The sequence below is a fragment of the Sminthopsis crassicaudata genome, chromosome 4 (genome assembly GCF_048593235.1).
Source record: "Sminthopsis crassicaudata isolate SCR6 chromosome 4, ASM4859323v1, whole genome shotgun sequence".
Taxonomy (NCBI): domain Eukaryota; kingdom Metazoa; phylum Chordata; class Mammalia; order Dasyuromorphia; family Dasyuridae; genus Sminthopsis; species Sminthopsis crassicaudata.
The window spans coordinates 384724024-384739953 of NC_133620.1; positions in this window are offsets into that span (position 1 = coordinate 384724024).

Below are 15930 nucleotides of genomic sequence, written 5' to 3' on the forward strand. Positions count from 1 at the left end.
GAACCCCAAAGACTCTGCTAAAAAGCTATTAGAAATAATTCAGAATTTTAGCAAAGTTGCAGGATACAAAATAAATCTACATAAATCCTCAGCATTTTTATACATTACCAACACAATCCAAGAGCAAGAGATACAAAGAGAAATTCCATTCAAAATAACGGTCGATAGTATAAAATATTTGGGAATATATCTACCAAAGGCGAGTCAGGAATTATATGAGCAAAATTACAAAACACTTGCCACAAAAATAAAGTCAGATTTAAATAATTGGAAAGACATTCAGTGCTCTTGGATAGGCCGAGTGAATAGAATTAAGATGACATTCTTAAGATGACTAATCTATTTATTTCGTGCTATACCAATCAGACTTCCAAGAAACTATTTTAATAACCTAGAAAAAATAACAACAGAATTCATATGGAACAACAAAAGGTCGAGAATTTCAAGGGAAGTAATGAAAAAAAAATTAAGTGAAGGTGGTCTATCGGTACCTGATCTAGAACTGTATTATAAAGCAACAGTCACCAAAACCATTTGGTATTGGCTAAGAAATAGACTAGTTAATCAGTGGCATAGGTTAGGTTCACAGGGCAAGATAGTGAATACAAATAGCAATCTAGTGTTTGACAAACCCAAAGATCCCAACTTTTGGGATAAGAATTCATTATTTGACAAAAACTGCTGGGAAAACTGGAAATTAGTATGGCAGAAACTAGGCATGGACCCACATTTAACACCACATACTAAGATTAGATCAAAATGGGTCCAAGATTTAGGCATAAAGAACGAAATCATAAATAAATTGGAGGAACATGGGATGGTTTACCTCTCAGACTTGTGGAGGAGGTAGGAGTTTGTGTCCAAGGGAGAACTAGAGACCATTATTGATCACAAAATAGAACATTTTGATTACACCAAATTAAAAAGTTTCTGCACAAACAAAACTAATGCAAACAAGATTAGAAGGGAAGTAACAAATTGGGAAAACATTTTTACAGTTAAAGGTTCTGATAAAGGCCTCATCTCCAAAATATACAGAGAATTGGCTTTAATTTATAAGAAATCAAGCCATTCTCCAATTGATAAATGGTCAAAGGATATGAACAGACAATTTTCAGATGATGAAATTAAAACTATTTCTGCTCATATGAAAGAGTGTTCCAAATCACTATTGATCAGAGAAATGCAAATTAAGACAACTCTGAGATATCATTACACACCTGTCAGATTGGCTAAGATGACAGGAACAAATAACGATGAATGTTGGAGAGGATGTGGGAAAACTGGGACACTGATGCATTGTTGGTGGAGTTGTGAAAGAATCCAACCATTCTGGAGAGCAATCTGGAATTATGCCCCAAAAGTTATCAAAATGTGCATACCCTTTGACTCAGCCATACTACTCCTGGGCTTATATCCCAAGGAAATACTAAAGAAGGGAAAGGGACGTGTATGTGCCAAAATGTTTGTGGCAGCCCTTTTCATAGTGGCTAGAAGCTGGAAAATGAATGGATGTCCATCAATTGGAGAATGGTTGGGTAAATTATGGTATATGACTGTCATGGAATATTATTGTTCTGTAAGAAATGACCAACAGGAGAAATACAGAGAGGCTTGGAGAGACTTACATCAACTGATGCTGAGTGAAATGAACAGAACCAGAAGATCATTATCCACTACAACAATGATACTGTACGAGGATGTATTCTGATCGAAGTGGATATTTTCAACATAGAGAAGAGCTAATCCAATTCCAATTGATTAATGATGGACATAATCAGCTACATCCAGAAAAGGAACACTGGGAAATGAGTGTAAACTGTTATTTTTACCTTCTGAATCCAATTCTTCCTGTGCAACAAGAAATTCGGTTCTACACACATTTATTGTATCTAGAATATATTGTAATATATTTAACATGTATAAGACTGCCTGCCATCTGTGGGAGGGGGTTGGAGGAGGAAGGGAAAAAATCTGAACAGAAGTAAGTGCAAGGGATAATGTTGTAAAAAAATTACCCATGCATATGTACTGTCAAAAAAAAGTTATAATTATAAAATAAAATAAAATAAATTAAATTTAAAAAAAAAAGAATTTGAAAATTCCTTGCTTTCCCAGTCATGATAGCTACAATTCAAAAGAAATGGTTTGCAGTTCCTGCTATATTTCTTGGTGAAGAGAGCTTCCTATAAGAAGAGTCCAAGTCCTGACTTGGCTTGCCAGAAAACATGTACTCTGAAGGAGATCTTCAGAAAGTATTGAGCTGAGAGAAAAATGAAAATTTCATCCAACACTCTCATGGAATATTTTATTTTGGATGTTTTAGGTATCAACTTTGAGAGAGAATATTATATTAGTTATGTTACAGCTATGTGGTCAAGTTTTTCACCTATGTACCGATACATCTTTTATGGTCTTAACATTTCTTTATATGGAATAAATAATCATTGTCCTATAACAGATATACAGGGTAAATTAAGTAGGTTTATATTGACTTTTCAGAAGACTTTAATATGAGCCAAACCTGAAATTTAAAAGTAATTCTTCTCAGGATTTGGGGGTAAGGGCATAAAAAGTCAAAGATGCTCAGAAAGAGTCTGACACACTCTCTAGAGGCAAACTACTTCAACATGAAACTAATCCACATTTATAGGATCATGGTTAGGGGCCCCAGAGTTGTTTTAATAGCCTCATACATTTAATCATGACACAACCCATTTTATGTCAACCCCAGAGTTACAATACTAAACTGGAACTGCAAGCTATTCTTTCTATCAGTCCTTTAAAAATCCTATACTCCCTCACTTCCACCTACTGCCCCCCAAAAATTACAGCCTTAGATATCCTATAATCTAGCTATTTAATACTCTATAGAACCGGAGGCAGCTAGGTGGCGTGGATAGAGCACCAGCCCTGAATTCAGGAGAACCCAAGTTCAAATCTGATCTCAAATACTTAACACTTCCTAACTGTTTGACCCTGGGCAAGTCACTTAACCCTAGCCTTAGGGGAAAAAAATACTCTATAGAACCGCAAACTGAACTTTCAGGTCCCAAGTTGTTTAATCATAATCAAGGTTATAATATCCCTTATATCCAAATAACCTAAGTTTTCACCATTAACATTATCCTAGAATTATTTCCTAGGTCAATCTCTCATTATACTCAAAGCTCTTCTTCCTTTCATCCCAACTTCTACCTGAGTCCAAACAGTTTCAGTTATTCAACTATATTTATACTTTTCCTTGACCATATTCTATTTGTCCTCCTTATCCCTTCTCTCCAGTATTTCATATCTTTGCTCATTTACCTGCTGCAATCCAGCAGAAGCAATTCCTCTTTCCTCAATATACAAGAACTATTTCTTTTCTTACCCAGAATACTAATTTGGGTGCTATGCCTTTTGTTAGTCAATATTGCCATAGGAATTGAAATAATTATCATCACACTCACTTTCTATTTGAAGATATCACTGATTAGCAAGGCACTTAATAAGGTCTCTTGTTCAGTCCTAGTGGACAATTTAGAGAAATGAGTTAGATGATAAGCTGGTTTGGAGTGGGTTAGACATTGGTTAAAAGCTCCACCCAATTAATTAAGTATCAATGTCAAATTAGAGAAGTTCCTAAGAATCTGTCTTTGGCTTTGTGATCTTCAAAATCTTTTATCAGTGATTCAAATGAAGTTAGAGCTTGAATGTTTATCTCAAATTTTCAGATGATACTAAGCTAGGAAAGCAAACTGTCATATTGCACAATGGTATCAACTTCCAAAAAAGATCTGGATCACAAGCAAAATCTAACAATATGAATTCTGTTGCAATTGAACTTCGTTCAAAAAGTATAATATTAAACTTAGATTAATAAAAATAACTTAGCTACCAAAGCATAGGGTAGGGAAATATAAATAAGAGGCAATTCATTTTCAAAGAATTTCAGGATTTTTGTGGATTTTAAGCAGTGGTACATTGATAAGTTTTTAAAAACCAGTTCTCACCCAAAAATATATGCAGGGCACACTTAAGTTCAATATTAAATATTAGCCTTTTTCCCCATCATTTTCTTGTCTAGAAATCAAAAAAATAATAAATCAATCCATGATTTATAGCATTTGATGATTTCCAAATCATAAATGCTCACACACTGAAAATTTTAAAATTAGTCCTTATGGGCTAATTTGAGCTGTATTCAGCACTCTCTTGAGTGCAAACTTAATCTAAGTTAATATGATGTGTTACTTAAAAACAATTCAATATTAGGTTGAATTAATATAACCATATTGTCCAGAATAAGTGGGAAAAGTGTTGGTCAATCATGATTAAAGCGTTGTATTCATTTTGGGTAACACATTTTGAAAAGAATGTCACCAAAAGGGTATAAAGTTTAAAAACTATATATTGGGATCAACTGAAAATAGAATATTCAGTTTGGAAATAAGAAAACTTATTTAAGTTATCTTCAAGTATTTGAAATATGTGGAATAATGATTATATTTCCTTTTCTTAACTCTGAAGAACAATTAGGAATAATGGGAAGAAGTCACATAGAAGTAAATTTTACTTTGAAAAACATCTTTCCATTTAGAATTCTCCCAAAGTGGAATGGGTAGTTTCTGGAGGAAGTAGATTCTCAAGCCCTGAAAATTTTCACATGAAAGCTATTATTACTTTTCTGGAATTTCATTAAGATACCATTAGATGTTTTGAGGAACCTCTCAACTCTGAACTTCTGTTATTCTGTGGTTTTAGTGATTCATTATTTTCTCCCAGCATGCAGAATTTTGTTTTATTCAGAACAGGCAATAGTGTATATAACAAAGCCATCTAGCTTTTCTGTTGTTCTAAAATTATCAACATAATACAAATCCTAGCAATTCTGGTGTCCTAGAAAATAAAGTTTTTGGCACTCATACTTCAGTATGAAGTAATTTCCAATATGCCATTTCTTTCCCAATAGGTCAGCTCCTTTAAGTTTTTAGTTTATTCTGCTTCACACATACTAAAGTAACCTACAGAGGATGGTACAGAGGAAGTTGCAAGTTTTGTTGCAAGTACAGGATTAGGTTAAACCAATTATTCCCACCATATGAAAGGCATATTGATTACTTAAGGTTTTAATTACACCAAACTGCAATTGGTCATTTGCCTTAAAACCATTGTTTTATTTAAGCAGAAGATGAAAGTATTATTATTCACTAATAAGTTACTTGTTTAATAAATAAATGAATGATTGAAAAAATAAATTAATGAATGAATGGGAAGCAATACCATTCACACTTGGAAACTGCCTTAGTGATCTGGCAATAAAAACAAATCTGGTAGGGTGGTCTCTTTTAAGATGTTTAACACTTCTACAAATTTGATGTCCTTTTGAGCTCTTAATTCTATGACTCTTTCTCCTTTTCTTTTCTCTTTCAAATTCTTACACCATAAGAAGCTGGAGGACATTATTACATTACAGAAAACAAAAACTCCCTTCCCCTTTTTCAACCATATTGGTGTGATACACTTGCTTAATGTTTCTCTTCACATATATGTTAGGATTACTAAGTGAGAACTGATTTGAGTAGACACAGCAGATCTCTTCCCAGAGAGCGATCCGGCAGCTTCTGGAGACGACAGCTCGCTACATTTGGCGCCCAACGTGGGGCAAGGACTTTTGCTAATCCTGACAAGAGGAGCTAGACCAGACCTTCGCAATTTGGCGCCCGAACAGGGAGAAGATCTAAGAAACATCTGACACTGAAAGAGCATGGATAATAAGAAGACTGTTAAAGAACTTTAAAACCAGCAGGAATCATTGGACTTCCTCACACAAGATGAGACTAATGGACAATGGACTTATGGACATTTATAAATTTTCAATTATGTTATATACTTCTAGCATGTGTTATGTTACTATGTTACTAAATACTTATGTAATTTATGTAATTATCTGTAATACTTCCCATATTGATGGATTTATGTTTCAAGGTCATGACTGTCCTATGTTCTAAATCAAAAGAAAGGGGGAGATGTTAGGATTACTAAGTGAGAACTGAGGTTGTCTGGACAGTGACAAGGTGAGAATTCAGGTTTTCTGGACAATTACAAGGTGAGAACTCAGGTTGACTTGATAGAGGGAGCAAGCTCATTGGCTGGGGTGGTTCTTCCCAGAAGCCCTTGCATTATGCCACGCCCATTCTCTGGGAGAATAAAAGAGAGGACTCTCAGAGAAAGAAGAAGACTCTCTGCATTACATCAGGCCTGACGGGGCTCTCTGCAGGAAGGGAAGTCACTTCTAAGGACAAGAGTTAACAGCAACTGCCTGGAGACAACGGTTCACTACAGGAAGAAGAATCTGTCTGAAAGATTTGAGTAGACACAGCAGATCTCTTCCCAGAGAGCGATCCGGCAGCTTCTGGAGACGACAGCTCGCTACACATATATAGTGCTTTTACTTCTGAGTTAAGGCTGATTGTCTAGAACACTGAATTATTTGGGGTCAAGAATGATATCCATTAATTTCTATTTGTTTTGTATATGGAAGTGCACCAAATACAAAATATGAACTTAATCATGAACTTAATCAGTACTCTTTATTTACCCTGTTAGTTATTTTCTGCCTTGGAGTTTTGTCTTTTTTTTTCTTTTGCATAAAATGGAAATCATTCCTGAAGCAAAGGCATTTTGAAACCAAATGGCACATTTTATCAGCATTCTCTCTGTGTATATATGTCTGTGTGTCTCTGTGTATTCTGCTAAAATTCCTGAACAATAGTGTTTAGACCTGGATGTTTTTGATGATCCAGAAGTTCTGAAGGTAATAAAACCTTGGATTTCTACTAAAAATATTTCCCACTGAGCACTTCTTTTATGCTGATAGTACAGACAATACATTAAATGTTTAGTGACAACTATGATAATATTGTCCTACCTTCTCTGTAAACCACCCAGAAAAATAGTTATATTGCTTGCATGCAGTCTTCAAGATATTTGGAAGAAAAAGGAATCCAGCAGGTTCTGTAAACCAGAGCCATGTTTATCAAGGATTGATAAATGAAGACCATTTAAAAAAGAAAAGTCATACATCTGTCTAAAATTGCTCTGTAGAATTTCTATACATTATGATTATCTTTAGGAAAACTCAAATTGTGAGAAATGAAAAATGTCTTTCATATAAATATTATCTGTCCTTAATAGCACATGTATTTACTAAAGGTCTGAAAGCTAAATACCAAGATATCAACAACCCATGAAAAATTTTACTATCCTGTTCTACCTTGAGCAACACTTGAACAATACAATGCAGATACTGAAAAATAATTCTTCATTTTTTAATTAATTAATTAATTTTAAGTACGAATTGCTTTATGCATCATGTTAGGAAAGAAAAATCAGAACAAAAGGGAAAAAGGAGGAAAAAAAAAACAGAAAAAAGACATGAACATAGCATGTGCTGATTTACATTCAGTCTCCATAGTTCTTTTTTCTGTTTGCAGATAGGATTTTCTGTCCAAAGTCTATTGGGATTGCCTTGGATCACTAAACTACAGAGAAGAACCAAGTCTTTCATAGTTGATCATTTTGCATTCTTGTTGTTATTGTGTACAATATTTTCCTGGGTCTGCTTGTTTCGTTCAGTATCAGTTTGGGTAAATCTTTCCAGGCCTTTCTAAAATCAGCTTGTTCAGTATTTTTTTATAAAACAATAATATTCTATTACCTTCATATGCCACAGCTTATTCAGTCATTTTTTATTTTCCAATTCTTTGCTATCACAAAAAGAGCTGTTTCAAATAATTTTACATATGTGTGTTCTTTTCTCTCCTTTATGATTTTTTTGGGATATAGACCCAGGAATGGCACTGCTGGGTCAAAGGAAATACACAGTTTGATAGCCTTTTGGGCAGAGTTCGAGCTTGCTCTCCAGAATAATTGGATCAGTTCACAACTATACAAACAATACATTAGTGTCTCAGCTTTCCCATGTCTCATCAAACATTTATCATTATTATTTCCTATCATTTTAGCTAATCTCAGAGGTGTGAGGTGATACCTCAGAGTTGTTTTAATTTGCATCTTTCTAATCAACATTGATTTAGAGCATTTTTTCGTACAGCTATGAATGGCTTTAATTTCATCTTCTGAAAATTGTCTATTCATATTCTTTGATGGGAAATGACTTGTAACCTTATAAATTTGACACAATTCTTTATGTAGTTTAGAAATGAGTCCTTTATCAGAAACAATAGCTTGTAAAGATTTTTTCTCAGCTTTGTACTTCTCTTTTAATCTTGTCTCTGCCTTTTTTGTGCAAAAGCTTTCTAATTTAATGTAATCAAAGTTGTCCATTTTGCCTTTCATAATATTCTCTAGTTCTTTGATCATAAATTCTTTTCTTCTCCAAAGATCTGATAGGTAAATTATCCCTTGTTCTCCTAATTTGTTTATGATATCATCTTTTATGCTCAAATCATGTACCCAATTTGACCTTAATTTGGTATGGAATGTGAGATGTAGGTCTATGCTGAGATTCTGACATTATTTTCCAGTTTTCTTGGCAAGTTTTGTGAAATGGTGAATTCTTCCAGAATTTAGTTTGGAGATTTATCAAACACTAGATCACTATAGACCTTGATTATTGTGTCATGTGTATCTAATCTACTCTACTGAACTAGCACCCTATTTCTTAGCCACTACCAAATGGTTTTAATGACTGCTGCTTCATAACATAGTTTTAGGCTTGTTACTGCTAAGCCACTATCCTTTGCATTTTTCATTGATATTCTTGAATTTTGTTTTATTATTTTTTCTAGTTCTATAAAATAATGTTTGGCAGGTTGATTGGTATGACACTGAATAAGTAGACCAAGTTAGCCAGAATTGTCATTTCTATTGTATCAGGTCATCTTTTTCCTTGTTTTTAATCTAACCTGTATTATATCTGGTTTTTTGTTAGACTGTCAAACCTTATATATGAAGTTACACATCCCAAATGAAAGATGAATGGCCAGTGCTGATGAAACAGCATCTCTTCTAACTCTGAGCTGAAATATTAAATATGAAAGTAAATCCACACAATCAAGGGAGGTATTGCATGAAAACTTTCCTAGAATGTTTTATTTGTAATGGTTGCTTATAAAGACCTATTCATTAAGATTCCAGTTCTACAAATTTACAATATATATTCATCAAGTATTCTTTAAATTCTATAGAATAAAAATATATGGAAAAAGGATTATGATTCTGCATTACTTTTTAAAAATTTAAGAGCTCCCTAGCTACTGGAAAAGATAAGAATTATAGCAATTCATAAGATTGCTATAATTCCATTTCTTCCTTTTCCTGCCATATTCAGGATACTGAGCATAGAATATTCAGATGTGATTGTGTTTATAGCAGAATTTGGATTCATTATTTTGCTAACAAATGATTATTTATTGTTGATAATAAAGGAAAATAGACAAAACATATTTCATCTCTATAGCAACTTTCCATTAGATGTTTTGAAATAATTTTACGAGGATTATAGTCAGTCAGCTCTGCTGCAGGCTTATGCAATCAGAGTTCTAATATTGCTTTTATGAGTGAAAATATAAAGGAATAGATAAGTTACTAACTTGTTTCTAATCACAAAACCAAAAGTAATCAGAGATACAAATAAAACATGAGCATGCTAAGAACCATCTTTACATACCAACAATTTGGTAGAAAAACAAGTTTGTAAGGTAGAAAGAAATAGAAAGAAATAGAAGAGTGTAGCGTGCTGTCGTCTCCAGAAGCTGCTGGATCGCTCTCTGGGAAGAGATCTGCTGTGTCTACTCAAATCTCTCAGACAGATTCTTCTTCCTGTAACGAACCGTTGTCTCCAGGCAGTTGCTGTTAACTCTTGTCCTTAGAAGTGACTTCCCTTCCTGCAGAGAGCCCCGTCAAGCCTGATGCAATGCAGAGTCTTTCTCTTGAATCCTGGCTCTGAATCTCCTCCAGCTCTTATCCTTCTCCAGGCCGATCTGCCCTCTGCGCCCAGTGCTGTCTCTTTTTATCCTCCCAGAGAATGGGCGTGGGATAATGCAAGGGCTTCTGGGAAGAACCACCCCAGCCAATGAGCTTGCCCCCTCTATCAAGTCAACCTGAGTTCTCACCTTGTAATTGTCCAGAAAACCTGAATTCTCACCTTGTCACCATCCAGACAACCTCAGTTCTCACTTAGTAATCCTAACAGAAGAGGTAGCTTTTGTTCTGACCTTAGCTTTGTGTGACACTGGGCATTGGGCACTGGGCATTTGTTTTGACTTTTCTGTTCTTTAGCTATCTTAGGGGACAAAACAAATACTTAATAGAAATATTTGTGTGTATACATTATATGTGACTGTGTACACATATATATGTACTTGTAATGGGTCTATGTTTATCTCAGAGATGGTTTGTGAAAATGACATTATGTATATTTAACATATATTCAATACTGATTCTTTTACTTAACAATTTGTAGAATTCGACTGTGACTGAAAAGGCTTTTGGAGCAAACTATGTTAGGGCATAAAGGATTTTGCCACAGGAACTGACATATGAAGGGGCTTCAATACAGTTGGGTGCAAGGTTTATTTTTTCCCCTTTAGCAATCTAATCAATTGCTGTTCCCTTATGATTTTCCTTTGGTTAGAAGCCTGAGGGCATGAGCAAAAATGAGGGCTCCTGAGAGGGCAAAAGAATGGGCAACACAGGTTAGCATTAGATGAAAGAGAGGAGATAAGAGTCCACATCTAGTATAAATGGTGGGTGAGGATGAGCTGCTATAGTAACATCATTTTGAATCAGTTCCTAATATCACTTCTTGTCTAGAAAACAAGTTCCTTTTCCCCGGAAGAAAACTGTCATCAGAATTTCCCTGAAATGGGAGTTCTTCAGATCCTTTCAGTTCTCTCTGTATCTCTTTCTGTCTTTTTCTATTTCTGCCTCCCTCCTTCCCTCTTGCTATCTCTTTCCCTTCCCCTCTCTCTCTCTCTCTCTCTCTCTCTCTCTCTCTCTCTCTCTCTCTCTCTCTCTCTCTCTCTCTCTCTCTCTCTCCCTTTCTCTCTCTCTCTCTTTCTCTCTCTCTCTCTTTCTCTCTCTCTCTCTCTCTCTCTCTCTCTCTCTCTCTCTCTCTCTCTCTCTCTCTCTCTCTCTCTCTCTCTGCCTCTGTATCCTCTCTGTCTCTATCTTTCTGACTTTCTCTGTCTCTCTGTCTCTCTTTCTCTGAATCTGTGTCTCTGTCTCTGTATCTCTCTCCGTCTCTCTCTCTCTCTATGCCTCTGTATCTCTCTGTGTGTCTCCCTCTGTTTTTCTGTCTCTTTCTCTTTCACCCTCTCTTTCTCTTTTTCTGTCTCCCTCTGTCTCTCTGTCTGTCTCTCTGTCTCTTTCTTTGTTTCTCTTTTTTTCTGTTCTAAGTCTATGGAAACACCACACCCTTTCCAGAAAAGCACGCCCCTTATCTCCAGAGGATCTTGGACCCTCAAATCTCATCTTTCCTAACTTTGTCCTCTGCTTAGAATGTGTTCGTGTGTGTGTTTGTGTGTGTGTGTGTGTGTGTGTGTGTGTGTGTGTGTGTGTGTGTGAATGCAGGAATCCTACTTTATTTGAACAGATGATGGGGTTAGTTCCAGGACTGTGGTCAGAAAGATGACAAGAGGAAAAAAGATTTCCAAACTAAAAGGATAGGATTAAATGCTGGTGCCAAGTTTTCAGGGATGTTATCATTACCTAAGTTTATCAGCTGTGTGAGTTTGACATATAAAGCAAAATCTGTCTTAATTACAGTCTGCATTCCTTCCTTGTTGGCAGCAGATAGTGGAAATGTAGAAAAGCATTAGGCCGGTGGACTTTTCACCCTGAGTTTTGCTAGCATCATTCAGTGAAAAGCTTTATTTCTTGAAGTAAAAATAAATGGCAAAGGGAAAGGGTGAACTGAAGGGAAAATGAATAAAAGATCATATTTACATAATGCTTTAAGATTTGTGAAGTGCTTTTCATATGTTATCTCATTTGATCCTCAAAACAACTCTTTTTTTATTTTAATTTTTCCAAATTGCATGTCAAGACAATTATGAGCATTTATTTTTTACAAGATTTTAAGCTCCAATTTTTCTCTCTCCCTTTTTGCCCTCCCCTTTCCTAAAAGAGTAGGCAATTTAATGTCAATTATACATGTGCTGTCATATAAAAGATATTTCCATATTAGTCACAGGTGGAAAAGAAGAAACAGTTCATAAAAGAAAAAAAAATACATGAAAAAGAATAAAGTGAAAAAGTTCTTTTTCATCTACATTCAGAATCCATCAGTCCTTTATCTGATATAGATAGCATTTTCCTTCATGAATCATTTGTATTTGTTTTGTATCATTCATTGTGTGGTGAGAGGAGCCGAGTTATTCATAGTTAATCATCATCAATGTTGCTGATACTGTGTACTATGTTTTCAGGGTTCTGCTCATTTCATTTTGCATCAATTTATCCCAGTTCCTCCATATTTTTTGAACCTCCTACTTATTTCTTATTGCACAATAGTATTCTATTACATTCATAAACCACAGCTTGTTCAGCCATTACCCAATTGATGGCATCCCCTCAATTTCCAACATTTTGCCACCATTAAAAGGGCTGCTACTATTTTTTTTTTTTTTTGCACATGTAGGTCCTTTCCACCTTTTTATGATCACTTTGGGATATAGATATAATAGTGGTTACTGGATCAAAAAGTATACAAAAAATTTGAATGCCCTTTGGGCATAGTTCCAAATTGTTCTCCAGAATGGATGGATTAATTTACAACTGCACTCACAGGGCATTAGTCTCCCAGTTTTCCCACATACTCTCAAATATTTATCATTTTTATTTTTTCATATTAGCCAATATGATAAGTATGAGATGGTATCTCAGAATTAATTAATTTCCATTTCTCTCATCAGAAATGATTTAGAGTACAACTTCCTTTGCCTATAGTTTTTTTTTCTTTATCTGAAAACTATTGTTCACATCCCTTTACCATTTATCAATTAGAGCATGGTTTCTATTCTTATAAACTTGACTCAATTCTCTATGGATTTGGGAAATGTAGGCTTATCAGAGACACTTGTTATAAAGATTGGTTCTCAAATTTCTGTTTTCCTTCTGATCTTGGTTGTATTAGTTTTATTTTGGGAAAAGGTTTCTAATTTAATAAAATCAGAATTATCTGTTACATTTAATAATGCTCTCTATATCGTGTTTGGACATAAACCTGTAATTCATTTAACTTCTCATTTAAGAATTTAGATGACATATATGCATATATGTTTACTGTTAATATTATCTCCTTGATAAACTTGACTATGCTTCATGATCTCATATGAAGTTTTGTAACTGGATGTGGAGGTCAAAAAATTGTTATTTATTTGCAGTTTGTGTTGGATTTGTATACATATTTTATATTCTTGTATAACCATGGTCACATAAAAATTTCTTGAGTGAAAAGGAATCATGAGGTTAAAGAGCCCCGGCCTATGGTACCTTTTATGTTCCTGATAATTTTATTTATTTTTAATGTACATTACTTTATGATTCATGTTGGGAGCATGAGAAATCAGAGCAAAATGAAAAAAAACATGGGAGAGATTTAAAAAAAACAGAAAGAAGTGAACATAGCATGTACTGATTTATATTCAGTCTCCTTAGTTCTTTTTTTGAAAGCAGATGACATTTTCTGTTCAAAGTCTATTGGGATTGTTTGAATCACTGAAGCATTGAGAAGAACCAAGTCGTTTATAGTTGATCATTGTACATCCTTGTTGTTATTGTGTACAATATTTTCTGCTTGTTTCGCTTAGCATCAGATAAACCTTTCCAGGCCTTTCTAAAATCAGCTTGTTCATTATATTTATACAACAATAATATTCCATTACCTTAATAAGCTATAGCTTATTCAATCATTCTCTAATTGATGGTATCTACTCATTTCCAGTTCGTTGCTACCACAAAAAGAGCTATTTCAAATATTTTTACACATGTGGGTTCTTTTCTCTCTTTTATTATTTCCTTGGGATATAGACTCAGGAATGGCACTGATGGGTCAAAGGGAATTCCAATTGGTCAGCCCTTTGGACCAAGTTCCAAATTACTCTCCAAAATGGTTGCATCATTTCACAGTTCTACCACCAATGCATTAGTGTCCCAGTTTTCCCATATCCCCTCCAATATTTAATCATTATCTTTTCCTGTCATCTTAGCCAATCTGAGAGGTGTGAGGTGGTATCTCTGAGTTGTTTTAATGTACATTTTTGTAATCAATAGTGATTTGGAGCATTTTTTTTCATATAAATATAGATGACTTTAATTTCATCATCTGAAAATTGTCTGTTCATATTCTTTTGAACATTTATCAATTGGGGAATGACTTGTATTCTTATAAATTTGACACAGTTCTTTATATATTTTACAAATAAGATCTTTATCAGAAATAATGGCTATAAAGACTTTTCCCCAGCTTTGTACATCCCTTTTAATCTTGTTCCTGTTAGTTTCATTTGTGCAAAAGCTTTTTAATTCAATATAATCAAAGTTGTCCATTTTACCTTTCATAATGTTCTCTAGTTCTTTAATCCCAAATTCCTCCCTTCTCCAAAGATCAATCCTTTGCTCTCCTAACTGAATTTTGGTATCATCCTTTATGCCCAAATCATGTATCCATTTTGACTTTATTTTGGTATAATGTATGTATTTCTATGCCGAGATTCTGACACATTTTCCAGGTTTCCCAGCAATTGTTGTCAAATTGTGAGTTGTTATTCCAGAAACAAAAATTTGGGATTTATCAAGTATTAGATTACTATAGGTCTTCATTATTGTGCCATGCATATCTAATCTATTCCTTATATTACCATGACTCTATTTCTTAGCTAGGACCAAATGGTTTTGATGACTGCTGGTTTATAATATAGTTTTAGGTCTGGTACTATTACACCACTATGCTTTATATTTTTTTTCATTAATTACCTTGGTATTCTTGACCTTTTGTTCTTCCAGATGAATTTGCTTGTTATTTTTCTGATTTTATAAAATAATTTTTGGCAATTTAGTTGGTATGGCATTCTGAAAGCAGATCAATTTTGGCAAAATTGTGATTTTTATTATATTAGTTTGCTCTGCCCATGAGCAATTGATATTTTCCCAATTGTTTAGATCTGACTTTATTTGTGTGAGAATGGTTTGTAAGTTTACCCTTTTCATTTAGATGCTGGTGATTTGGCTTTTTCTTTCTTTATTTCCTATCGAATTAACCAAAAGTTTATCTATTTTGTTGTTGTTTTTTTCATAAAACAAACAGTTTTATTTATTAGTTCAATAGTTTTCTTAGTTTCAAATTTATTAATATATCCTTTGAGTTTCAGAATTTATAATTTGGTATTTAATTGGGGGTTTTTAATTTGTTATTTTTCTAGTTCTATGCCCAGTTCATTGATCTCCTCTTTCTCTAGTTTATTCATGTAACTATTTAGAGATACAAAATTCCCCCTAAGAACTACTTTGGTTGCATCCCATAGCTTTTGGTATGTTGTCTAATTATTGTCATTCTCATGGTTAAAGTTGTAGATTGTTTCTATGATTTATTATTTGACTCTATCATTTTTTAAGAATTAGATTATTTAATTTCCAATTGGTTTTTAGTCTTTCCTGCCCCTTTATTGAATATAATTTTATTGCATTGTGATCTTAAAAGAAAGCATTTACTATTTCTGCCTTTCTGCATTTAAGGTTTTATGCACTATATGTGGTCAATTTTTGTGATGGTGCCATATACTACTGAGAAAAAAGGCAAATTCCTTCCTGTTTCTATTCAATTTTCTCCAGAGGTCTATCATATCTAGGTTTTTTTCTTTCTTGTTTATTTTGTGGTTAGATTTGTCTGATTATGAGAGGGGAAGGTTGAGGTCCTCCCTT